The following is a 27,316-nucleotide window of genomic DNA, read 5'->3' on the forward strand; positions in this document are numbered from 1 at the left end:
TCATTTAACCTACCATTTATTCCTTTCAGTGTATTCCTCATTTCAAATATCATACTAGTATTCTTTTTTTTTAATGAGCAGTTAAAAGTGAGGTATTTTTAAATGTATTTTCAGGAGAGAGAAATGTCAGTGTGAAAGAAAAATAATTGATTTCCTTCAAATGTACCGACTGGAGATTGAACCCACTTTTAGTTTATGAGACAATATTCCAACTAATTTAGCCACTGGCCAGGTTCAGATATTGTATCCTTTATTTCTGACTGGTTATTTCTTATGGTTTCTATATTCTCTTTCATGTGGTTGTAGTTTTCATTAAGTACCTTGTAGTTCTAAGTTCTTTGAGCATCCTTATAACCTTTTCCTGAACTGTCAGATAAGTTGTTTGCCTCAATATTACTTAGCTCTTTGATTACATGGATCACTACCAAATAAATGCCCCTTGAATAAATCAGATAAAGATTTGAAGTAAAATAAAGACCACCCATTTATTTTCTGTGATAAAGGACTTTTATGGGCGGGCCTGTTTTTCCCCCAACACAGTCTTTCCTTGCAGAGCCCACAAAATTGGTAACTGTAAATTCTTTTTGAGTAGTAGCTGATTTATCAAAGCCAGTTCTCAAATTACATGTAAGATTTTTATGGGAAGAAAAACTGTTCCTGGATCTGAAAGTGTTAAATATGTTGAAATATAAGGAACTTGAAATGTAGATTTTGTAGGAAAGATGAGGGAAATAAATGTGAAAAAGTGTTGCCACATCAACTGTAAAAATTCCCAATCAGAATTTTTACTTTTTTGGAATGAAATAGTTATAAAATGAAAAATGTATTTTTACTACTAGAAATTAGTTAACACAGACTGCATGCTTTGCTTGTAATTTTTAAGTTTGATTTTGAAATTCACTTAATTATTTTATGTTAATTATGTAGTTATTATTTACCCAAAATAAACATTGTTTACATTTTTTAGGTCTTTCGTGTAATTGATTTTTATTGTGTAAAAGACCTTTCATAGGAAAGATATTTGCTCTACAGTTACTTGAAAATAACCACAATGTTTCTTAATTTCTGCATTAGTTTATGAAATTACTCTATGGTAAAAGCACCCTCTTGTTTTATATTTGCCTTTTAATAACTTTGGCCATTTTTCCAAGTGCATTATATCTGTATAACTTTTCTTCTGCCTTTTAATATTGACTCTACTAGAACATGCTTTCAGTATCTGATGCCTCTGATTGCAGAATGAGTATTGAACTTGGGTGGAGCAGCAGAGCCTAATCCCAGGTCCCTGCCACAGCCCACTTGGGCGGAGCCAAGACTGACAGGCAGAGCTGCGGGGACTCTGGGGCCCATCACAGGAGGAGATATATAGGTCAGAGCCTCCCCACTAGTTCAGTTCCGGCTTTGAATCTGGAATTACTTGGACTAGCAGATCTGTGAAATAAAGGTTAAACTTTCCTCCCTCAGAGTGTTAACTGATTGTTCTCCCATGATTTCTGCCACATTTTTGCTGTACAGAAGCTTTTTGCTCTTAGGTAGTCTCATTTGTCTCTTTTTCCTTTGTTTCTCTTTCCTTGGAGACAAATAAGAAAATATATTGCTTCAAGAGATGTCTGAAATTTTACTACTTGTAATCTTTTAAGATTTTTATTATTTTACAACTTATATTTGTCTTTAATCCATTTTGAGTTTATTCTTGTGATTGGCTTAAGATGGTGGTCTAGTTTCATTTTTTTTTTTTTTTGCATGTATCTGTCCAGTTTTCCCAATATTTACTGAAGAGACTGTCTTTACTCCCTTCTATGCTCTTGCCCCCTTTGTCAAATATTTATTGGCTATAAAGGCGTGGATTGAATTCTGGGCTCTCTATTCTATTCCACTGATCTATGCCTGTTTTTGTGCCAATACCAGTTTGTTGAGACACAACAATGGCTATATATGACAAATCCACAACTAACATCATACTCAACAGTGAAAAGCCGGAAGCTTTTCCTCTAAAATCAGAAGGATGTTTACTCTTGTAACTTTTATGCAACACAGGATGAAAGACCCAGCCAAAACAATTAGGAAATAAATAACCCACCTATCCAAATCAGAAAGAAGTAAAAGTGTCTCTATTTGCAAATGACATGGTATCATATATAGAAATCCCTAAGTACCCTACTACTGTTGGAACCAATAAGAAAAATCTGTAAACAATGAAAAACCAATATATAAAATTCAATGCACTAACAAGGAAAAATCAGAAAGAAAAATTAAGAGAACTATCATTTACAACAGTATCTACACCAATAAAAGAGAAACATGCAAATTGGTGTTACTAAGCTACACCTACCAGCCAATCAAGGAGAGTATGCAAATTAACCCAACAAAGATGCCAGCAGCCATGGAGCAGGAGGCTTGAGTTGCCCCCGGTGATGGAGGAAGCCAAGCTTCCCCCCTACCCTGGCCACGCTCAAGGGAGGAAACAACACGCAGCCGCGGCCAGGAGCCTGAGAGATCAACACAGAGGGGTGCCTGCTCCAATCCTCAGCAGTGTGGCTGGGGGCAGGCCCCCAGCGTACACACAAACACACACACACACACACACACACACACACACACACAGAGGGCCTGCTCCGAGCCTCTGCTGCCAGACTGTGGCTTAGGCTCACTCCCTGTCAGTAGGACATCCACTAGGGCTCCCGGACTATAAGAAGGGGCAGGCTGGGCTGTGGGTCTCCCGACCCTCAGTGCAAGAATTTCGTGCACTGGGCCTCTAGTAAAAATAAGAAAATACTTAGGAGTATATTTAACAAAGATAAAACATCTATACATTGAAAACTGTAAGACACTGATAAAAGAAACTATAGACACAAATACATGGAAAATATTCCATGCTCAACTGGAAGAATGCTGGTAAGATGTTCATATTACCCAAAGAGATCTAAAAAGTCAATGTAACACTTATCAAAATTACAAAGTCATTTTTTTTCATAGCAATAGAAAAAAAATCCTAAAATTTGTATAAAATCACAAAACAACAAAAATCTGAATAGCTAAAATGATGTTAAGAACATAATTGGAAGCATCACACTTCTGATTTCAAAATATGTTACAAAGATATAGTAATCAATAGTATGGTATTGGCATAAAAATATACATAGATCAATGAAACAAAATGGAGATCCTAGAAATAAATCCACGCTTATATGGTCAATTAAGTTATGACAAAGCAGCCAACAATGTACAATAAGGAAAGAAGTCTCTTCAACAAATTTTATCGGGAAAGTTGGGTAGGCACATGCAAAAGAATAAAAATTGGACCGCTATCTTACACCCTATACAGAAATCAACTCCAAATGGAATACAGACTTGAATGTAAGACCTGAAACAGTAAAATTCCTAGAACAAAACATAAGCAAGCTCCTTAACAGATTTGGCAATTATTATTATTTTTTTTTGGGGGGGGGGGGTTAAGACCAAAAGCAAAGCTAACAAAGCCAAAACAGATAAGTGGGACTACATCAAAGTAAGCTTCTGCACAGCAAAGAAAATCATCAACAAAATAAAAAGGCAAACTAGATAGGATGGGAGGAAGTATTCACAATTCATCTACTATTATATGATAAGAGGTTAATATCCAAAGTATATATTCTGTCCCTTTCATACAACTCAACAGCAAAACACATTAAAAACAATTAATCCAGGCACTAGGAGCTACAGCTGGCATGGACCCTGCAGGGCTGGATGGCGGTGGCGGTGGCGGCAGCCATGGTGAGGAGGACAGACCCCACTCCCAGTGGCCATTCAGGACCTTTACCTGACGGGCCCATCACTCGGGATCCAGCTGCCATTTTGCTCAAGACAGGAAGGCGTCCCAGGACTGCAGGTACTTCAGCGAGGATTCTGCTTCCATGGAGACTGCTGCAGCTATCAGCACCCGCAGCCCCCGGGCCACTTGCAGTGGGGGCCGCCGCCATTCCTAGCCGCTTGTCACCCAGCCAGGACTCCCGCTGGGGCTGACCCGCAGGGGCTCCGAGCCCACCTACTTGCCCACAGTGGCTGTGAGTTGGGGAGGGGCTGAGGCCGAGGCTGAGGCCATCTGGGACACGGAGCCTGGCCTCGAGGGGCTGGCCAGCCGGAATGAGGAGCTTGGTGGCTGACATCACCTGATGGAGATCACGGCTACTCCCAGAAGTCTCGGCCTAAGTCAGACCCTGCCCAGGGGCTCTGGCCCCACTTCAGAGCACGGACCTTGCGAGGGAGCAAGACAGCCGCGATGTCGTGTGTGGCATCTGCATGGACAAGGTGTGGGACAAGCCGGAGGGCAAGCGGATCTTCGGCATCCTGCCCAACTGCACACAAGCCCACTGCCTGGGCTGCCTGAGCACCTGGCGGATGAGCCGCCAGCACTTCCCGCTGAATGTCATCAAGGCCTGTCCCCAGTGCCGTGTCTATTCCAGCTACATCATCCCCCACAAATTCTGGGTGAGTGAGGGGGGCAGAGAAGGTGCAAATCATCAGGAACTTCAAGGCTCGGACCAGCCAGATCCGATGCTGGTACTTTGCGCGGGGGAATGACCGCTGCCCCTTCAAGTCTGACTGCATTTACCTGCACCAGCTCCCGGACACGGCCCCATCCTCGGCTTCTCCCTGCCCATCCTCGGCTTCTCCCTGGCCCAGATTGCACATAGCCGGCCTCCGGGAGTGAGATGGTGCTGGGCTCCGCAGTGCTGCTGGAGGACGGATGTTCCTGGATTATAACCTGGCCGCGGCCTTCTTGGGGTTAGAACTCCTGCTGGATGGCACCAGTTCTTAACGACAGGCTCCTGCAGCCAGGACCAACGTGTGAGGGGTGGGGTTGAGGGGCAGGGTGAGTTAGGGGGAAGGTCTTTCCCCTTTTGGGGTTTCTAACACGTCTGTGACAAATGTAAAACTTGTATGTTACCTATGACGTTAACGGAGCCCACTAAGTGGGATGGAATTAGCCCCCTCTCCACCTCCATGAACATGAGAAGGGTGGAGGGCTCTGGGTAAAGGGGAGGGTTCTCACTGCCTTATTAGGGACTTGGATTTTAACTTTGCCCTTTTGTAGAAGGATTCTGACAGAAAACCAATAAAATGCACCTAAGCCAAAACAAACAAAAAACAATTAATTCAAAAAATAGGCAGAATTGAAGACGTTTTTCCAATGAAAACATACAAATCGCTAACAGGTACATGAAAATGTGTTCAAAATCACTCATCAGGGAAATGCAAAATCAAAACCACAATGAGCTATAACCTCACACATTTAGGTTGGCTATCATAAAGAAGACAAATGTTGGTGATAATATGGAGAAAAGGGGAACCCTTGTGCACTCTTGGTAAGAATGTAAATTGGTCCAACCACTATGAAAAACAATATGGAGGTCCCTCAAAATATTTAAAATAGAACTACCATATGATCAGCAATTCCACCTCTGGGTATTATCAAAAGAAAATGAGAACAGAATACTGAAGACTCTGCACTCCAATGTTAGCAGATATAATGCAGCATTAATCACAATAGCCAAGATATAGAAACAACCTAAGTGCCTAGTGTCTATAAGGGATGAATGGAGAAAAATATGTGTGGGTGTGTGTAAGAGACTACTATGAACAATTATAGGCCAACAATTGAACATCCTGGATAAATTCCTAGAAACACAGCCATGAGAAGACATGGAAATCCTCGCATATGCAACAACACGGATGATTCGTATGCTAAGTGAATAAATTACAGAGACAAATGCTAAATCTCTATATGTGGAATCTTAAAAAGAACTCATATAAACAGAGACTAAAGTAAGGGTTTACCAGAGGCTGAGTAGTGGGCAAAAAGAGATGTTGGCCAAAAAGCATATACTCCCTGTTAGGGAATGAGTAAGATTGGGAAATCTATTATGTGTTATAGTAACTATAGTTATAATGCTATGTTGTATAATTGAATATTGATGAGAGTAGGTCTTAAATGTTCTCACCACAAATATTTGATAATTATATGACATGATGCAGGTGTCATTGAATTCCATGGTGGCAAACATTCTGCAGTAGTGTGCCAAATGAACACATTATATACCTTACCTTAAACTCACAATCTTCTGTCAATTTTATCTCAATAAAGCTGGAAGAAAAATAATGTTATCTAAGAGCTGTTGCAAGAGATGTCAAATTCTTGGTGGCAACATGAGTAAATGTTTTGCTTATGCTAATTGTGACAAAAAAAATAGTGCTTAAATTCTTTCAATTACTTTCCAAAATATTTTTCAATAGCCCTGGCTGGTGTGGCTCACTTGGTTGGAGTGCACCAAAAGGTCACAGGTTTGATTTCTTGTCAGGGCACATACCCAGGTTGCAGATTTGATCCCTGGTCAGGCACGTAGGGGAGGCAACCAAACTGATGTCTCTCTCTGTCCCCGTCTCTAAAATTAAAAAAACTAAGAAATGAAAAACATATTGTCAAGGATTAAAAATACTTCAAAGATAAATTTCTTAAAGCCTAAAGAATAACACTAAAAAGCCTTATCATTTTGTTGTAGAACTCAAGGGCTAGACAAGTATTAATGGCAAAAACAATTCAGCTTAGCTTGTATTTGTAAAGGAAGATGATCCACTCCAGGATTTTCATGGAAGGACTGACCAGATAAATCCTTCCTGTGTTAGGCTGGATTTGGGTGAAGTGCATTTTCTAAAGGCCATTCTGGAAGAGCTTCTAGGGGCTGAGCCATTCCCAGTCCTGGGATGTATTCCATAGAAGCAGCTCCAGCACAGCCCAGGCTAGAGGCAGCGATGCTGGTCTAGACACCTGGGTCCTGGCTGCACAACTGGATGGTCACAAGACCTTGGTCAAGTCTCTAACCTCTGTGTCCCACGTTCCCTAATCTATAAAATGCAGGCAGTCACACTTCATATGGCTGATATGAGCATTAAGTGAGTTAATACAGGTACAAGTTTAAAGAATACCTGACACACAGTAAGTGCTCAGTAACTGTTACCTTTTCTTCTCAGGGTTTGGGTTCATTCTCAAGACAAAGATGTCAGAAATAAAGCCCAGTGTACTACGCTGTTTCTGGCACCTAGAATGAAAAACCTTTGTCTTTATTTTGAGGGACAAATCAGAAGGATGGTGCTGGGGAAGATGGCCTCTGGTTTGACAGGCAATAGCCCAACTCTGGAGAGCAAGGAACACAGAAGAAACGACCAAAATGCAGTCCGGAAATTTGACCAATAACATGATTTTCAAAGAAATATCTAACACAAAGATGAGGAAAAAAACACGTAACAGCTCATTCTAGTGTAATGAAAGGTCTAAGTATGAGGAATTCTGATTATTTTTAATTTTATACACTAGAGTACCAAATTAAATGATGAAAAAGAAACCACCCTGTATTAAACAAACATTTTTTATTGAGAATTGTATTTATTACATTGTGTTACATGAGAAAAAAGCTGGGCAACACAGGTGGTTACCAGAAGTCATCTGGTTCTTCATGAGACAGCCCTGTGAAACTAAATTAGAGAAAGACAAAAATTTTAAAAATTTGTTAAATTCTTGTCAGTTCATTAGGGGACCTTTCTATTGTTCTCATTCCTTTCCTAATCAGTAGCCATATCATAACTTCAAAATGTAAAAGATTCTTTTGGCAGTCAGTAATTTTGATTAATTCAATAGTTTCTTAGAGGCAGACCTCAACATATGAACAATGCTCTTGGGCTAACAAAGTCAGCAATGTGATGAATGATTTGCATAAGAACACAATGTTGGGGAAAGCATACCTTTAATCTTTATCACTAGGGAGCAGCTTGTCCACTTGTGAGTCTTCTCTGACACTCTTTATTGAGCTCTGAAAAGAGGAGAAAGAATAATTTTGAAATTAGAGGTGTATTAATGTATTAATTTTATTAAACAACTAGGGGCCCGGTGCATGAAATTCGTGCACCGGGTGTGTGTGTGGGGGTAGTGTCCCTCAGCCCAGCCTGCCCCCTCTCACATACTGGGAGCCCTCAGGCGTTGACCCCCATCACCCTCCAATCGCAGGATCGGCCCCTTGCCCAGGCCTGACGCCTCTGACAGAGGCGTCAGGCCTGGGCAGGGGACCCACATTTCCCCCCATCACTGGTTCTGCCCCCAGCCCAGGCCTGATGCCTCTGGCCCAGGCGTCAGGCCTGGGCAGGGGACCCCCAGACCCCTCCGATTGCTGGCTCTGCCCCTTGCCCAGGCCTGATGCCTCGGCCAGAGGTGTAGACTCCCATCACCCTCCGATCGCCTGATCAGCCCCTTGCCCAGGCCTGACGCCTCCGCCAGAGGTGTCAGGCTTGGACAAGGGACCCCCATCTCCCCACGATCACTGGCTCTGACCCCCGCCCAGGCCTGAGGCCTCTGGCCCAGGAATCATGCCTGGGCAGGGGACCCCCATCTCCCTCTGATCGCTTGCTCCACCCCTCGCCCAAGCCTGACACCTCTGACCCAGGCTTCAGGCCTGGGCAAGGGGACCATCATATCCCCCCAATCCCCGGCTCCGCCCCCCACCCAGGCCTGATGCCTCTGGCCGAGGCGTCCGGCCTGGGCACCGGGGACCTGCATCGGCAGCAGCGCCGTGATCCCCCGCTCTACCCCTGCCCAGGCCTAACACCTCTGGCCGAAGCATTAGGCCTGGGCAGGGGACCCCCAGCTCCCAGTGGTTGCAGGCTCTGCCCCTGCCCAGGCCTAACGCCCCTGGCCTAGCCGTCCGGCCCGGGCAGCGGGGACCCGCAGTGGCAGCGGGGGGCGCCGCCATCGCGCGGGCTCCGCCCCTGCCCCTGCAGGACGCCTCTGGCTGAGGCATCCGGCTCGGGTAGCAGGGACCCGCAGCTGCAGCGGCCCCGCGATCATGGGCTCCGCTTTAGGCACAGGCAAGGGACCCCTAGCTCTCGGGACTGCCAGTTTCGACCGTGCCCAGCTCCCATCGCTGGCTCCACCCCTACTTCCTGCTATCACTGGCCAGGGTGGCAAAGGCGCCTGATTTTCAGATCATGGCTGGGGGGCAGGGCAAAGGTGGCCCCAGGGCCGCCTTTGAACTGCCCCCCACCTCTTAGCTACCCCCTGGGTTTCCCATCACTGTCAGTGGCAGGGAGCTTCTTCCTGCTTTCCCTTTCGCCTCCCTGCATGTGCCTACATATGCAAATTAGCCGCCATCTTGTTGGCAGTTAACTGCCATCTCAGTTGGCAGTTAATTTGCATATAGCCCTGATTACCCAATGAAAAGGGTAGTGCCGTACGCCAATTACCATTTTTCTCTTTTATTAGTGTAGATTTTGATTTCTCTGAAACTCTTAAAAAAATGATTTTGAAAATATCAGAAGATCACAGACATTCCAGAAAACTGGGATCTTAACCCAGCCAAAGGAATGACATTTCAATTTTTCAATTTTATTTATTATTTTGTTAGCTTTTGTTTTTCTTTTTTGTTCCCCCCCCCTTTTTTTTGTTTGTTGCTTTTATTCTTTCTTCTTTCTTTGTTCTCCTTTTTTTGTTGTTTGTTCCTTTATTTCCTACTTCTGTACACATTATTTTTTCAACCACGTGAGCAAAAGACATGTGAGCGGTGCACTCTTGTCCAGGGAGCATTAGCCCCGTGAGCAGCCTGCGTCGAGCCAAAGAGAGGCAGCCTCATGTGGCCTGCCCCTATCCAAGGAGCAGCAGCTGTGTGAGCAGCCCGCTTCCCCAGCCGAAGAGCAGCAACCACATGAGCAGTCTGACCTGTCCGAGGAGCAGCAGCTGAACAAGCATCTTGCCCTTGTCCAAGCAGCAGCAGCCGCACAAGCAGCCTGCCCAATCCAAGGAACAGCAGCTGTGTGCCCATCCGAGGAGCAGCAGTTCTGCAAGTGGCCTGGCCCCATTCGAGGAGCAGCGGCAGCCGAACCCGGTCCAAGAAACAGCAACCACATGAGCAGACCGGCCACATCTGGTGAGTGGCAGCTCTACACAGCATGCACCGGAGGAGCAGAGCCACAACAGCCTGCACCTGTCTGATGAGCAGCAGCCGATACTAGGAGCAGTAGCCCCACAAGCAGCCCACCACAGAGGAACAACAGCAGCATGCAGCCAGCCCCCAATCAAGGTTCAGCAGCCACGTGAGCAGTCCGCCCCAGGTCAAGGAGTAGCAGCTGCGTGCGTAGCCAGCCCCAACCAAGGAACAGCAGCTTCGTGATCAGCACATCCTCTGTCTCAGGAACAGATTGTGTGTGTGAAGCCTCCCCCCACCAGCCAGAGGAGCCACCACAACTGTGAACAGCACCCACCAGAGGAGCTGCTGCCAACTGAGGAGCAGCTGCTACAATAACCGCCAGAGGAGCAACCACAGCCCGAGGAGCCACTGCCACCCAAGGAGCAGTCGCTGAATGACTCAACATCTAGATATGTCGGTGAGATCAAACATGGGTACACAAAGAAACCCCCGAAAGAAAGAGAAGGAGGACTCGCCAGAAAAGCAGCTAAGTGAAACCGAGGCATGCATGACAGAAAAAGAATTCAGATTAAGGGTCCTAGAGTGCATAAACCGGATGAAGGAAAAACTCAACAACTTATGCAAGAAGCAAGAAGAAACAGATAAAAAAATCAATAAATTATGTAAGAACCAAGAAGAAATGAAGAGTGATATAGCTGCAATAAAAAACACCATTGAAAGTTTCAACAGTAGACTAGGAGAAGCGGAGGACCAAATTAGCGAATTAGAAGACAGGGAAGCAAAACTCCCAAACTGAATTGCAATTGGCGAAAAAAAATTAAAAGACAGGAGGAGAGCCTAAGGGAGCTATGGAACAACATGAAACGAAACAACATGCGAATAATAGGGGTGCCAGAACAACAGAAAGAGGAACAAGACTTAGAAAACCTATTGGAAGAACTAATATCAGAAAACTTCCCTGAGGTGGGGAAGAAAAAAGAGTCACACAAGCACAGAGAGTCCCAAACAAGGTGACCTTAAAAGACCCACATCAACACACATCATAATTACCATGGCAAATGTTCAGGACAAAGAGAGAATCTTAAAGGCTGCAAGAGAGAGACGGAAAATTACATACAAGGGATCTCCCATTAGATTATCATATGATTTCTCAACTAAACACATCAGGCCAGAAAAGAATGGACGGAAATTTACACAGTGATGCAAAGCAAAGCAATGAATCCAAGAATACACTATCCAGCAAGACTATCATTCAAAATTGAAGGGGAAATAAGAAGCTTCACAGACAAAATAAGGCTAAGGGAGTTTATCAATACCAAGCCAGCAATGCAAGAAATGCTAAAGGGATCAGTGTAAAAAGAAGAAATAAAAAGCTCAGAAAGAAAACACACAGAAAAAATAGAAATGGCTACAAACAAGTACCTTTCAATAATAACTTCAAAGGTAAATGGACTAAATGCTCCAACCAAAAGACATCGAGTGGCTGAATGGATAAAAAAAACAACAAAACAAACAAACAAAAAAAAAACATGACCCATACATTTGCTGTCCACAAGAGACTGACCTCAGAATCAGGGACTCACACAGACTGAAAGTGAAGGGATGGAAAAATATCTTTCAGGCAATTGGAAATGAAAATATAGCTGGGGTAGCAATACTTATATCTGACAAAATAGACCTCAAAGTGAAGGCCATAATAAGAGATAAGGGAGGCCACTTCATAATACTAAAGGATTGAATATACAGAGGATTTAACCCTGATAAACATATATGCACTCAATACAGAAGCACCCAAATACATAAAAAAAAAAAACTCCTGGAAGATATCAAGGGAGAGACTGACAACAATACAATCATAGTAGGGGACTTTAATACACCACTGACATCACTGGATAAATCCTCTAGACAAAAATAAATAAATAAATAAATAAATAAAATGGTAAAGAAACAGCAATCCTAAATGACTCACTAGATCAGATGGACTTAATTGACATCTTCAGAACATTTCACCCCAAAGCCACGGAATATACGTTCTTCTCAAGTGCTCATCGGACATATTCAAAAACAGACCACATACTGGGTCACAAACAAAGTCTCCCCAAATTCAAGAAGATTGAAATCATACCAAGCATTTCCTCAGACCACAAGGGCATAATACTAGAAATAAACTAGAATAAAAACAACTCAACATTTTCAAACACTTAGAAATAAAAACACTTAGGAGCTGAATAGCATGTTATTAAATATTGATTGGGTTACCAATGAGATCAAAGAAGAAATTAAAAACATCCTGGAAACTACTGACAATGAAAACACCACAATCCAAAACCTATGGCACACAATGAAAGCAGTCCTGAGAGGGAACTTTATAGCTCTACAGGTCTATCTCAACAAACAAGAAAAAATGGTAGTAAATCATCTAAAACTACCTCTCAAAGAATAAGAAAGAGAGCAACAAGGAAAGCCCAGAAGGAGCAAAAGGAAGGAGATAATAAAGATTAGAGCAGAAATACATGACATAGAGACAAAAAAAAAAACAATACAGAAAATCAATGAAACCAAGAGCTTGTTCTTTGAAAGGATAAACAAGATTGTTGAACCTCTAGTCAGGCTCACCAAGAAATAAAGAGAGAGGACCCAAATAAACAAAATCAGAAATGATAATGGCGAAATAACAACAGACCCCAGAGAAATACAAATGATTGTTAAAAAATACTATGGACAACTCCACTCCAACAAACTAGACAACCTGGAGGAAAAGGACATATTCCTAGAAACATACAACATTCCAAAACTCAATCAGGAAGAATCTAAACATCTCAACAGGCCAATAACTATGGAAGAAATTGAAGAGTCATCAAAAAGCTTCCAGCTAACAAAAGCCCAGGACCACACGGCTTCACAGGGGAGTTTTACCAAACATTCAAGGAAGAACTAAAACCTATCCTCCTCAGACTACTACAAAAAATTAAAGAGGAAGGAACACTTCCAAGCTCATTTTATGAAGCCAGCATCACCCTAATTCCAAAACCAGGTAAAGACAACACAATGAAAGAGAATTACAGGCCAATATCCCTCATGAACATAGATGCCAAAATCCTCAACAAAATCTTGGCAAATCAGATCCAGCAGTACACAAGAGAGATCATACACCATGAACAAGTAGGATTTATCCCAGGGATGCAAGGATGGTACAATATCCGCAAATCAATAAACATGATATACCACATAAACAAATTGAAAGAAAAAAAACACACAGTCATATCAACTGATACAGAAAAAGCATTTGACAAAATTCAACACCCATTTTTGATAAAACCTCTCAGCAAGGTAGGAATAGAAGGATCATACCTCAACATAATAGAAGCCATATATGACAAACCCACAGCCAACAGCATACTCAATGGGCAAAAACTAAAACCATTTCCCCTAAGAACAGGAACAAGACCGGGATGCCCACTCTCACCACTCCTGTTTGACAGTGTACTGGAAGTATTAGCCACTGCAATTAGACAAGAAGAAGAAGAAATAAAAGGCATCCAAATTGGAAAAGAAGAAGTAAAACTGTCTTTATTTGCAGATGATATGATATTATACATAAAAAAACCTAAATACTCCATCAAAAAACTATTAGACTTAATAAATGAATCTGGCAATGTAGCAGGATACAAAATTACTGCCAAGAAGTCTATGGCATTTCTATGCACCAATAGTGAACTTATCGAAAGAGAGACTTAAAAAGCAATCCCATTTACCATCGCACCAAAAAATACTAAGCTACCTAGAAATAAACTTAACTAAAGAGGTAAAAGACCTCTATTCAGAAAATATTCATGTTCTTGGATTGGTAGAATCAACATCATTAAAATGTCCATAATACCCAAAGAAATGTATAAATTCAAGGCACTTTCCATTAAAATACCAATGGCATATTTCACAGACCTAAAACGAACTCTCAAAAAATTCATCTGGAATAAAAAAAGACCCCAAATAGCTGCAGCGATCCTGAGAAAGAACAATGTAGGTGGGATCTCAATACCAGGTATCAAGTTGTATTACAAAGCCACTGTTCTCAAAACTGCCTGGTACTGGCACAAGAACAGACATATAGATCAATGGAATAGGACAGACAGCCCAGAAACGGGCCCGAACCAATATTCTCAATTAATATTTGACAAAGGAGGCAAGAACATACAATGGAGTCCAGATAGTCCCTTCAATAAATGGTGTTGGGACAATTGGGCAGATACATGCAAGAAAATGAAACTAGACCGCCAACTTACACCACACACAAAAATAAACTCAACATGGATAAAGGACTTAAATATACGACCAGAAACCATTAGAATATTAGAAGAATCCAAAGGCAACAAAATCTCAGACATATGCCAAAGCAATTTCTTCACCGATACAGTTCCTATGGCATTGGAAACTAAACAGAAAATAAACAAATGGGACTACATCAAAATAAAAAGCTTCTGCACAGCAAAGAAACTATCAACAAAACAACAAGAAAACCCACTGCATGGGAGAACATATTTGCCAATGTTATCACCGATAAGTTTTTAATCTCCAACTAGGGAACTCATACAACTTAATAAAAGGGAGATAATCCAATCAAAAAATTGGCAAAGGACCTAAATAGACACCTTTCAAAAGAGGACATTCAGAAAGCGAAGAGACATATGAAAACATGCTCAAAGTCACTGAAATCATCCGAGTGATGCCAATCAAAACAACAATGAGGTACCATCTCACACCTGTCAGAATGGCTATCATCAACAAATCCACAAAACACAAGTGCTGGAGTGGATGTGGAGAAAAAGGAACACTCGTGCACTGCTGGTGAGAATGCAGACTGGGGCAGCCACTATGGAAGACAGTATGGAGTTTCTCAAAAAACTACAAATGGAACTCCCATTTGACCCTGTGATCCCACTTCTAGGAATATATCCCAAGAAACCAGAAACACCAATCAGAAAGGATATATGCACTCCTATGTTCATAGCAGCACAATTCACCATAGGTAAGATCTGGAAACAGCCTAAGTGCCCATCAGTAGATGAATGGGTTAAAAAACTGTGGTACATCTACACGATGGAATACTATGCTGCTGTAAAAAAGAAGGAACTCTTACCATTTGCAACAGAATGGATGGAACTGTAGAGCATTATGCTAAGTGAAATAAGCCGGTCAATGAAAGGAAAATACCACATGATCTCACTCATTTATGGATAATAAAGACCATTATAAACTTATGATCAAAAATAGATACAGAGGCAGAGTTGCCTCAAACAAACTGTCAAACTACAGCGGGAAAGCCGGGGAGGGCTGGGTGGCTGGAGAGGGGTGACAAGAGATCAACTGAAGGATTTGTATGCATGCATATAAGCATAACCAATGGACATAAGACACTGGGGGTAAGCGAGGCCAGGGGATTGTCAAGGGCGGGAAAAAACATATGTAATACTCTTTATAATACTTTAAGCAATAAAACAATAAAAAATACTAAAATAAAAAATAAAATAAAATAAAATATCAGAGAGGAATGGAGAGGGAGAGATAGAAACATCAACAATGAGAATCATTGATTGGCTGCCTCCTGTACGTCCCTCACTGGGGATCGAGCCAGCAACCTGGGTTATGTGTCCAGACCAGGAATCAAACTGTGACCTTCTGACTCATAGGTCAACACTCAATCACTGACCATGCTGGTTGGGCTGAAAACTTTTTGAAATATACAGTAGGTCCTCGGGTTATATCGCGACATAACGCGATTTTCCCCGTTAAGTCGGAACCCACCTATAGAATCACCTACATCACTCACATGGAGCACATACACAGCAGTAATGAAGTGAAAGAGTAAAAAAAAAAAAAAAATTAAAGCAAGATAACAATTCCTGACCTTTACTTGTGGCAGATAATAAAAAACAAAGCACATATGTACATATGTCGAAATGACGGAACTTTTTTTTATTAACACTGTAAATGGGAGATAGTGATGTAACCGCAAAACAACATACATCGAGTTCAACGTAACCCGAGGACTGCCTAAATATAATTTGAGTCCAAAACGTTGACTTTTAGATGTGAAATTTAGCAAGCACTCTAACTGTCCTGTGCGCATTCTCAATAGCCATAGTATTCTAGACTTATGTAATATATTAGAGGCCCAGTGCATGAAATTCGTGCACTCAGGGGGTCCCTCAGCCCGGCCAGAACCCTCTCACATTCTGGGAGCCCTCGGGGGATGTCCCACTGATCCCTTCGCGATGCTACAGAGGTGGGAGAGGCTCCCACCACCACCGCTGCGCTCGCCAGCCATGAGCCCTATGGGAGCGCACTGATCACCAGGATGCAGCTTCTGTATTGAGCATCTGTCCCTGGTGGTCAGTGCCCATCATAATGACTGGTCATTCTGCGGTTCAACCATTTGCATATTAGGATTTTATTATATAGAATTCATGTCTCAGATAGTACCAATCCATTTGTTTTTCATTGATAGCACTTTCATTCTTGTTCTGAAAATAATGAGATAGCTCCAATTTTACAAACCTTACCAATCAAGATCTGTTCACTCTTTGGCCCAAGCAAAGGAGATAACATTTTGTCAGAAGTGTAATATACATACGACTTGAGGCTCCATTTGAATTTTGGATTTCCTCTGCTGTTACCTTTTGTCTCCAACTCCTGTCCCAAGGTTTTCTAACAAACCACAGAAGCCCTCACATCCTCACATACAGACCACTGGTCCATAGCATCAGTACCTTATCCACCTTCTTCAGGTCTTGGTCCTTTTGGGTGATATGCATGTATTTCTTTAAAGCATATTCACCACAAACAGATTTGTCTTTCATTTCCTGAGCACTCACTTCTAATTCTTTCTCCATTTCTGTCTTGAAAGACTCTTCAATAATCTGCTGTAAATAGATGACCAGCAAAATAGGAGATACACATATACATTTTAAAAACACATAGTACTATAACTCTGTTTCTTTATGTGACATGTGCATGACAGAAAACTGTTTCATTCGTTGCTACTATCAAAGTGGCACAAATATATCATGTAATGAAGAATAGGAATTACTGTGCCTAAAGTGTCTGTGTTCCAGATCAAATGAGCCAGGAATTCAAGGAACATGATACAGAAGATTAATCTACGTAAGGTCCAGCAGGCATGAGAAGTAGCAGGGTAATCCATCTGCCTGGGACCAGAATCAGGACATAGAAAGTCAAAGACAATGAGGAGGGAGGAGGGCAGGGCAGCCTGAGGAAGCCACCAGATTGGCAGCCACCTCCCCCAGTTTCTTCTGGTCCTAGCCAGCTGACCTTGAAACCCCTTACACAGGGAAGTTCTACAGCAAAGCAGAGTCCATCTCCTTTCCGAGTGTGTTTTCAGGAACATGAGAATGCATGCTCACAGACTTGCAAAGCTCCCTTTTCCTATGAGACTCCTATTATGCCCATGTACAGCCCTTTTCAGTGGGCTTAAGCACAGGAGAGGATTGGGATGCCTGCAGCAAGCTTTTTAAAAGTTACCTACTAGCATGGAGAACTGAGCTATGCTTATTATACCTTTTCTCGATCCAGTTTTTCTAGTTTTCTCCGTTCTCTTTCCAAAGCTTTCTGTTCATTCTGCCTTCTTTCTTCTCTCAGCTTCTGTTCTTTCAGCAGGTTCCATATTCTTTCTTCTTCACTCTCTTCTCTAACTTCTTTCTCATCTGCACCTAAAGAGACAGAAAATAAAGAGCAGAGGCCCAGGGAGACAGCTCAACTCTCAGTTGATTGTGTTGGCCTGCTGATCCATCTTCATGGTCTCGCAGCCTCCAGCCCCACACCTGGCACAGCATCTGCCTTTTACTTTACTTAGATGAAAACAAGTCACCCTTGCCATGAACAACTTCAACTGTCCTCCTGCCACAACACATTTCCTTATCTTCCTCACCCCTTCTTCTGTACTCTGCCCTTCGCAAGCCTTGCATTTCTGCCTCTATCCTCAGTTGTAACTCTCTATTTAGGATTCTAACTTAAACATTAGTCTGTATTTATACAGCAGTTGTATAACTCTTCCCCTAATTCCCACAAAAGCAATCGAGCCTCTCCCGCCCAGAACAGTACAAAATTAGTACAAAACCAGCACCCCGCCCCTGAACCCCCCTAGTCATCTTACCAACATTTCCCACTTGCCCTGGAGTTTTAGCTATTACCTCTGCCCTGATCATTCTCACATCTTTTTCTCTAGCACAGATCTCTCCCCGAGTCTCATCCGCATTTCTGGCCAGTTCCCTACCATCAACACTTGGAAATCCCACAGCATCAGCTTCAGACCTGAAGTTATCATTCCTGTCCCTTTTTATCATGCCTTTCTACACTACATTCACTCATCCACCAGGGCTTACAGGCTCTAACTCCCCCAGATACTGCAATAAGACTACCTCTCACCTTTTACCTGGACAGCTGAGCTGAAATAACCTAATCAATGTGCTCACCCTGACATCAGTCTCTCTGCCTTCAAGCAACCACCATCAGCAGCACCCTTCATTTCCTGAAAAGAAGACCTGGATTTCTGTTGCTGTCTCTGCTCTGGTGGTGTCCACACCTTCTTTCCGGACTGACCTGAAATAGTACACTACTTCTGCACTGGGAACACTGCACCTCCAGCAGCAGACTCATGCTACCTGGGTATATTTGTGCCTCCCTTGCTCTGTGCTTTGCTTTCAATCTCTCCCTAACCTAATACTCACTTCCTCCCACCTCTCCCACACAACCCCACCACTGAGCAAGTGCCCAGGACCCTGAAAAAAGAGATAAACGAACAGAAGAATATACCATGTTCATGGACTGGTAGAATTAATATCATTAAAATGTGCCTACTATCCAAAGCAATCCTTAGATTCAATGCAATCACTATTAAAATGCCAAGTGCATATTTCACAGATCTAGAAATATGCAAAAAATTTATATTTGCATATAAATTTGAATGTTCTGAACATTCAAATGAGATACAGAACACTGAAAAAGACCCCAAAATAGCCACAACATTCGTTTTTGTTTTTGTGTTTTTTTTTCTTCGGTATAGCAAAGGCGGAGATTTGTTAAAGAACAAGTACAGACTCCAAAGTAGGGAGGGGGAAAGAGTACCACAGAACAGACTCCCACATAGGGAGGGGGGTAGGGTCCCCTAGCCTCAACATTCTTGAGAAACAGGAACAAATGAGACTACATTGAACTAAAAAAACTTCTGCAAAGCAAAAAAAAATCAGCATCAAAATGAAAAGGGAATCCACTGTATTGGAGCACATATTTGCCAATAATACATATGGTAAGGGGTTAATTTCCAAAACACATAAAGTACTCCGATAATCCACCAAAAGAAAAACAACCCCATTAAATGTGGACAGAAAATCTAAATAGATACTTCTCCAAAGACAACATACAAATGGCAAGAGACATGAAGATAGGCTCAATGTCACTAATTATTAGAGAGATGCAAATTAAAATGACAATGAGGTGCCACTGCAAACCAGCCAGAATAGCAACCATTAATAAGTCATACAATAAGTGCTGGTGAGGTTGTGGATAAGAAGGAACCTTAGCACACTTCTGGCTAAGGAATACAAGATACAGCCACTAAGAAAAACAGTATTCCTAAAGTGACACCTCTCCACCACCACATTTACACAGTATTTTGTACCTGCCTTCTCACAACCACATGAATCTGTTTGTTCTACATCTATTGTTCCAGGCTTTATTTGTCTATTCCCTGTAGCTCAAAGCAAAAGTCCTCACCTGTCACAGGTTTAACTCAATGTCAATCCCACAGATGGCTATGCTTGCCTTTCTCCTCTGGCTCTGGAAGAGCCTAAACTTTTGTAGGCTACACTTTCCCCCCAGCAATGCTAAGAGACAAATTCATAGGTTCACCAAAGGATTTTGAAGGTTTTTGCTAACAGGACAGAAACAACACAGTCATTTCGGACTCATACTCCTGGTCATGAAATTCAAATACCAGAGGAGGCAGTTGATCATTTTCACAGGCAGAAATGCAATCTTCTTCTTGCTTGCAGACCTAAATGCCATCACTTTATCACATGGAATAGCAATCTCAAAATAGAAATGCTGTTTGGTTGCTGACTTTAAACAATAAAGAAGAAAAAAGGACTATATCTTTGCTGTAAATTGCATAACAACATTTCGTTCAACAGACCACATATATGACAGTGGTCCCATCTTCTCTCTATATAAAAGTCCAAGCAACGGTTAAGACTGGCCGGTAGCTATGATGTGCACTGACCACCAGAGGGCAGATGCTCAAGGCAGAATCTGCTCCCTGGTGGTCAGTGTGCTCCCATAGCCAAGCTCCCATGACCAGACAACTTCCCATGGTTGCTCCCGCGACCCCACCCCTGCCAGTAGGCCCCGATCAGGAGTGGACAAGATGGCCCTGTTCACCAGCCAGGCCAAGGGACCCCCCAAAATCATGCACCAGGCCTCTGGTAAGATTATAATGGAGCTGAAAAATCACTACTGTCTAAGTGGTGTGGCTATCACCACATGGTAATGTAATACAATGCATTACTCCCGTGTCTATGGAGATGCTAATGTAAACCAACCCACTGTGCTGCCAGTCATATAAAAGTACAGCACATACAACTACGTCTAGTACCTAATACTTAATAAATATAATAAAGGACCATGTCACTGGTTTATGTATTTACTACACTACCCTTTTAATCACTGTTTTATAGTGGTTTTTTTTTTTCTAATGATAAAGAAAAGTGTGCTGTGAAACAGCATCCCATGTTATATGGGCAGCAACTTCATATACCTCATGTTTATTACATCTCTCGATGGCGTCATTTTCTCCTGTGCTTGATTTAATCTTTGTTTGTACAGTAACATGCTGTATGTGCTTGCACCGGAGGGGCAATAGGCTACCTGGATGTACAGGAGGCTGTACCACCTAGATTTACAAAAGTGCACTCTGATGTTCACACAACAATGAATTCCCGAAGGACACATTTCTTAGAATATATACCTGCTATTAAATGGTGCATGACTGTACTTTGTAGCTACCTAATTAGTATTTCCACTGGACATCTCAAAGATATCAAGTTTTGGATTTTTTCACTTCCCTTTGTATCCAAACGAAGAGGGGAAATGATGATTATAAGAGAATTTTTCAATGATCAATGTAAACATTACTTAAGAATAATTTTAAAAGCCATTGTTATAATTTTCATTCTATCTCTGAGATAGAACACCTATGAACTCAGTTGGTTTCCTTTATTGTATTATTTTTATTTCCTACTCACCCAGGTCTCTGCGAAACAACCTATCACAGCCACTCTTGGGTGGCCACTGCCCCTACTCAGTATCTATCCCATCAGAGGTCTTGGTGATGGCTAGCTGACTGCTGACTTTCCCACTAGGAGCTCCATGAAGAAAGGGCTTGGGTTGTCCCACTGCAGTATGCCCAGCACCCAGCACACAGGAGGTGTTTGTTTTTCTTTTTTCACAATTAAATCAATGAGGTGATATTGGGTGATAGAGTTTTCATATATGAAGTGAAGGTTCTCAATGAAGTCTCGCTGAATGAGTGCTTTACAGGATGGTGTACCCTGGAATCAGTGAGAACAATCCTTTCAAAGTCTTCTTTCCTTTGGCAATTCCTCATCTCCCTGAGTATGCTGACTTGAACCAAGAAACTACTTACAAGAGGCGTTGAACATGATAGTCCCATCCAAACACTGGAAAAACAAGAGGTGGTTTTACTTAAGAAATCTCCTTTCAAGCTTGAGGCTTAAACTCTTTAGTTCAAGGAGAAAAAGATCTGGCTGGAGTATGAGACAAAGCTCTAATCTCCCCCTAGAGCTTTCCTCCCTGATTCCACACAGGGGAGGGAAGTGTGTAAATTAGAGACAGTAAGAAGAAAGAGAAAGTGGGCCAGACAAGTTTGATGACGAGTTTTCCTCCAATGTCATCAGCTCTTCTGAAAACTGAAATATAAAGGTTCTTCTGTCCTTATTTTTTTTTAAAGACATGAAGGAAACAAAGAATTATTAACATACTACAATCACATTGAAGATGTATATGGGTATTAACCGCCATTTCAATTTTATACTATGATTTCCCAAAATGGAATAGTTTCTGAAGAACTGTCTTAAGCAAAAAGGTAACTGCTTTGTCAGACTATGGACAAATAAGAAAAATACAATCTTCCAAAACTCAATCAGGAAAAATCAGAAAACCTGAATAAGCCAGTAAGTACTGATGGAATTGAAGCAGTAATTAGATAACTTCCAGCAAACAGAAGTCCTGGTCCAGATGGCTTCATAGGGAAGTTTTATCAAACATTCAAAGAAAAACTAATACCTAATCTCCTCAACTATTCCAAATATCCAAGGGAAAGGAACACTTTCTATGAGGACAGCATTACCCTAATCCCAAATCCAGATAAAGCCACTACAAAGAAAGAGAATTATCCCCGATGAATACAGACCCTAAAATCTTCAACATAATTTTAGCAAATGAGATCCAGCAATACATTAAAAAGACCATACATCATGACCAAATGGCATTTATTCTAGGAATGCAAGGCTGGTACAATATCCACAAATCAATAAATGTGATATATCACATTAACAGACTGCAACACTCAAAAATCACATGATCATTTCAATCAATGCAGAAAAAGCATGACAAAATCCAACACCCTTTTTTGATAAAAACTTTCAGTAAAGTAGAAATAGATCATATCTCAACATATTAAAAAGCCATATATTACAAACCTACAGCCAATATCATACTCAATGGCTAAAAACTAAAACCATTTTCCCTAAGAATAGGAAGACAGGGATGCAACATAACAGGATATAAAATTAACACCCAGTAAACTATGGCATTTTTATATACCAATATTGAACGCTCAGAAAGAGAAATAAAAGAACAATCCCAATTAGCACTGCAACAACAACAAAAAATTGAGACTTATGAATAAACTTAACCAAAGTGGTAAAATACCTATACTCAGAAAACCATAGCACATTGAAAAAAGAGGTAGAAGAAGATATAAACTAGAGGAAGAATATACCATGTTCATAGATTGGCAGAAATAAATACCATCAAAATGTCCATACTACCCAAAGCAATCTTTAGGTTCAATGCACACCTATTAAAATACCAATGGCATATTTCACAGACTTAGAAAAATACTCTAAAAATTATACCAATAAAGACCTCAAAAGCTGCAGCAAGCTTGAGAAAGAGAAAAGTTGGAGGAATAACAATACTAGATATCAAGTTATACTAGAAAGCCACTGTAATCAAAATAGCCTGGTACTGGTACAAGTATCGCATACAGAGCAATGGAACAGAACTAAGAACCCAGAAATTGACCCACACCACTATACTAAACTAGTATTTGACAAAGGAGGCAAGAGCATACAATGGAGCAGAGGCAGTCTCTTCAAGAAATGGTGTTGGGATAATTAGACAGATATATGCAAAAACATGAAATAAGAGCAACTTATACCATACACAAAATAAACTCAAAATGGATAAAAGACTTAAATTTAAGTTGGGAAACCATAAAAATCCTAGAAGAAATCACGGGCACCAAAATCTCAGCCATCTTACACAGCAACATGTTTATGGATACAATGCCTAGGGCAAAGGAAACTAAGAAGGAAATAGACAAATGGGGCTACATCAAAATAAAAAGCAGCTGCACAGCAAAAGAAACCATCAAGAAAATAACAAGAGCCCTGACTGGTTTGGCTCAGTGGATAGAGCGTTGACATGTGGACTGAAGGGTCCTAGGTTCGATTCTGGTCAAGGGCATGTACCTTGGTTACAGGCACATCCCCAGTGGGGGGTGTGCAGGAGGCAGCTGATTGGTGTTTCTCTCTCATCGATGTTTCTAACTCTCTATCCCTCTCCCTTCCTCTCTGTAAAAAATCAATAAAAGTATTTTTTTAAAAAGAAAATAACAAGAGAGTCTACTGCATGGGAGAACATATTTGCCAATGATACATCCAATAAGGAGTTAGTTTCCAAAATATATAGAGAACTCATACAATTTAACAAAAACAAGGTAAACAGTCCAATTAAAAAATGGGCAAAGGACATAAATAGACACTTCTCCAAAGAGGACATACAGAAAGCCAAGAGACATATGAAAAAATCCTCAAAGTAACTAATCATCTGGGAAATGCAAATCAAAACAACAATAAGGTACCAGCTCACACCTGTCAGAGTGGCTATCATCAAGAAATCAAATGACAGCTGTTGGCGAGGATGTGGAGAAAAGTACACTGCTGGTGGGAATGCAGACTGGTGTAGCTACTGTGGAAAACAGTATAGTTTCCTCAAAAAATTCAAAATGGAACTCCCATTTGACCCAGTGATCCCACTTCTAGAAATATATTCTAAGAAACCCAATGCACTCATTAGAAAGAATAAATGCACCCCTATGTTCATAGCAGCACAATTTACAGTAGCTGAGATTTGGAATGAGCCTTAAGTGCTCATCAGCAGATGAGTAGATAAAAAAAACTATAGTACACTTACACAATGGAATACTGTGTGGCAGTAAAAAAGAAAGAACTCTTACCATTTGCAACAGCATGGATGGACCTGGAGAACATTATGCTAAGTGAAGTAAGCCAGTCAAAGAAAGATAAGTATCACATGATCTCCCTCATGTGTAGAATCTAATGAACAAAATAAACTGATGAACAAAAATAGACCCAGAGACATAAAAGCATGGAACAGACTGTGAAACCTCAGAGGGAAGTCAGGGGAGGGGAGGTGGGTAGGAAGAGCTCAATCATTGAACTTGTATGCATATATGCATAATGAGTGAACACAAATAATGGGATGGTGAGGGCCTGTGTGTGTGGGGTGGGGGTGGGGGGGGGCGGGCGTGTGCCAGGAGCAGGCTGGAAGAGGTCAATGGGGGAAAGAAGGGGACTTCTGTAATAGTTTCAACAATAAAGATTTTTTTTAAAAAAAGCCACTGTTGGGGAAGATTAATGAGAAGCAACTCCTTTAATTTTCTCCTCTTTACATGTTCAAATTTATTTCAGAAATGTATTAACAATGGCAATACTCAACTCTAAGACTTTGAATAATTTATGCTTATAAAGGTCCTCCCTCAATAAATGAAATAACTCACTAGGAACAGGCTGGCATTTAGTAGCTATCATACTATCTGTAGTTACAACCAAGGAAAACTTACTTGGGTAATGAGAGGAGATAGGTCTGGCAGGAGGAGCACCCAAGGCAGTTCCCAAGAGAGGCATGTCACCAGCAGGATGGAGGCCATTCACTTCAAACTGTATCGGCATGTCTGCTGCATCTATAATAGGTACAAATGAGTGTCCCAGGAGTCCTTAACAACAGCAAAAGAAGGCAGGGCAGTATGGGGGTAACTTTGGCTGCGCTCAAGTCTCAGCCAAAGCAACCAAGCCAGATCTTTTCCTACAGAATTAATCCTAAGACTTTCAGCATACCACTTGACAATCTATTTGCTTCTCAAAGTGTTATTACACTTAAAAGAATTAGATTTGTTTCCAAAACTAGATTTATAACCCAACAGGAAAGTGACAGAATTCACCTGACTTGCTGATCATTATATGAACTCCATTTAGATAGTAAAGCCTTAACAAAATTGTTAAAAAGTTAGTTGCAAAGAATTTACCAATTTTACTAAGCTCTTTCATTTAACTGTTCAAAGTAGAGTACTTTCAGATTTGACAATGAAGCTCACAATGCAAAACTACAGATTATATACAAATATAAAGATTTCCTAGGCTAGAGAGAACCTTAGAGCTGACTGACTTCTATATCCTAATTTTATACTTAAGCAGTATGCTCCCAGAGAACAATCTAAGGCAGAGCCAGAGCCAGGCCTCCAGTTTTCAGATAAGGAAGCTAATATACTTCCACCTCCACTCATTCACTAAGAATGAGGTTTCTACATCTGATGCAGTCATCAGAATCTGTATAACTTAAATAACTTAGCATCTTCATATTCCATAAAAAGAAAAAAAAATTAAGAATCAGGTATTTTAATCTGAGGCAATCCCAAACTTGGTAAATTAAGTTAAGGGTTCACTTGTGAGCTTAGCTCCAACTTTGAAATTATTGGTTATCTTGAAAATTAAAAAAAAGTAACACTCAAATAGACCCATCAAAATCTGTGATATAAAAAAGGTAATACATCTGTATCCATGTTTTTATCACAAAATACAAATGTTGTAATTTATAAAGGCCTTTGATTTAACAATGGATATATTTCACCAAGACTTAGCTTTCTACATTTTCAACTGTTAAAAACTGGTACTTACATTTAAACTTACGTTCAAAAGATGATCCAAATTCCTCATTATCCTCAAAAGATAGTTCATCCACATTTGAAAATTTATGTCTGTCTTGAACTTCAGTTTGTCTTTGATAAAGACTGGGTTGAAAGAATAAAATTCATGAGTGTGAAGTTGTAATAAGGTAAAACCAAGAGCACAGGGCTATGAAAAGCCTTTGTGACCTGGAAAAGGCTCTAGGGCGGTGGTTCTCAACCTTCCTAATGCCGCGACCCTTTAATACAGTTCCTCATGTTGTGGTGACCCCCAACCATAAAATTATTTTCGTTGCTACTTCATAACTGTAATTTTGCTACTGTTGAGAATCGTCATGTAAATATCTGATATGCAGGATGTATTTTCATTGTTACAAATTGAACATAATTAAAGCATAGTGATTAATCACAAAAACAATATGTAATTATATATATGTTTGCCGATGGTCTTAGGCGACCCCTGTGAAAGGGTCATTTGACCCCCAAGGGGTCTCGACCCACAGGTTGAGAACCGCTGCTCTAGAGAATGAACTGTGCTCTGTGAAAATGAAAGCTGTCCTGCACTGGGCACGCTCCATGCAACTGGCATCATTCCAAGTAATCAAGACATTAGCTTGGGCACTCTGCAGAACCACCTTACACTGTGAGGCAGGTATTATATTGCTGACAAGAAATAATGTGGCACTCTCAATGCTTTTGTATTTTCAAGAACCACAAAACGTTTTTGAAAAGAACAAATTCTGCACAGCATCAGTATGAGTCAGCTGAAGATGCAAAACTACAAGCCCCATGTGCATCCAAGTGCCCTAACTCCCACATGGGTGTGCTGTTTCTCCTCTTGGCTTTATCATGAGAAAGCAATATAAATAAATGCACATTACACGCATTAGGACCACGATGGACACATGTGGCAGTTTTCAACTCTGTACACTGGGAGTGAATCAAAATATGCAGACAGATGTCCAGCCTGGAGCCCAGAACTAAGGAGTCAGAGTGCCGTCCATATGGA

The 27,316-nt window shown here is 41.3% G+C and overlaps 1 pseudogene across 1 annotated transcript in view; it reads right to left on the bottom strand.

Annotated features, from left to right (window-relative positions):
• Positions 1 to 7,778: 7,778 nt before the first annotated feature.
• The window catches only part of LOC308512384 (centriole and centriolar satellite protein OFD1-like), a 134,088-nt pseudogene continuing 114,550 nt past the window's right edge, over positions 7,779 to 27,316 (bottom strand). The window contains exons 11-15 of the transcript in view: positions 26,300 to 26,412; positions 25,189 to 25,302; positions 17,523 to 17,674; positions 16,715 to 16,867; positions 7,779 to 7,844 (exon numbers count right to left, since the gene is read on the bottom strand). The product of the transcript in view is annotated as a centriole and centriolar satellite protein OFD1-like (transcript). The remainder of the gene's footprint in view (positions 7,845 to 16,714; positions 16,868 to 17,522; positions 17,675 to 25,188; positions 25,303 to 26,299; positions 26,413 to 27,316) is intronic.

Source organism: Myotis nattereri, assembly GCF_964212035.1.
Source record: "Myotis nattereri genome assembly, chromosome: Y".
NCBI lineage: Eukaryota > Metazoa > Chordata > Mammalia > Chiroptera > Vespertilionidae > Myotis > Myotis nattereri.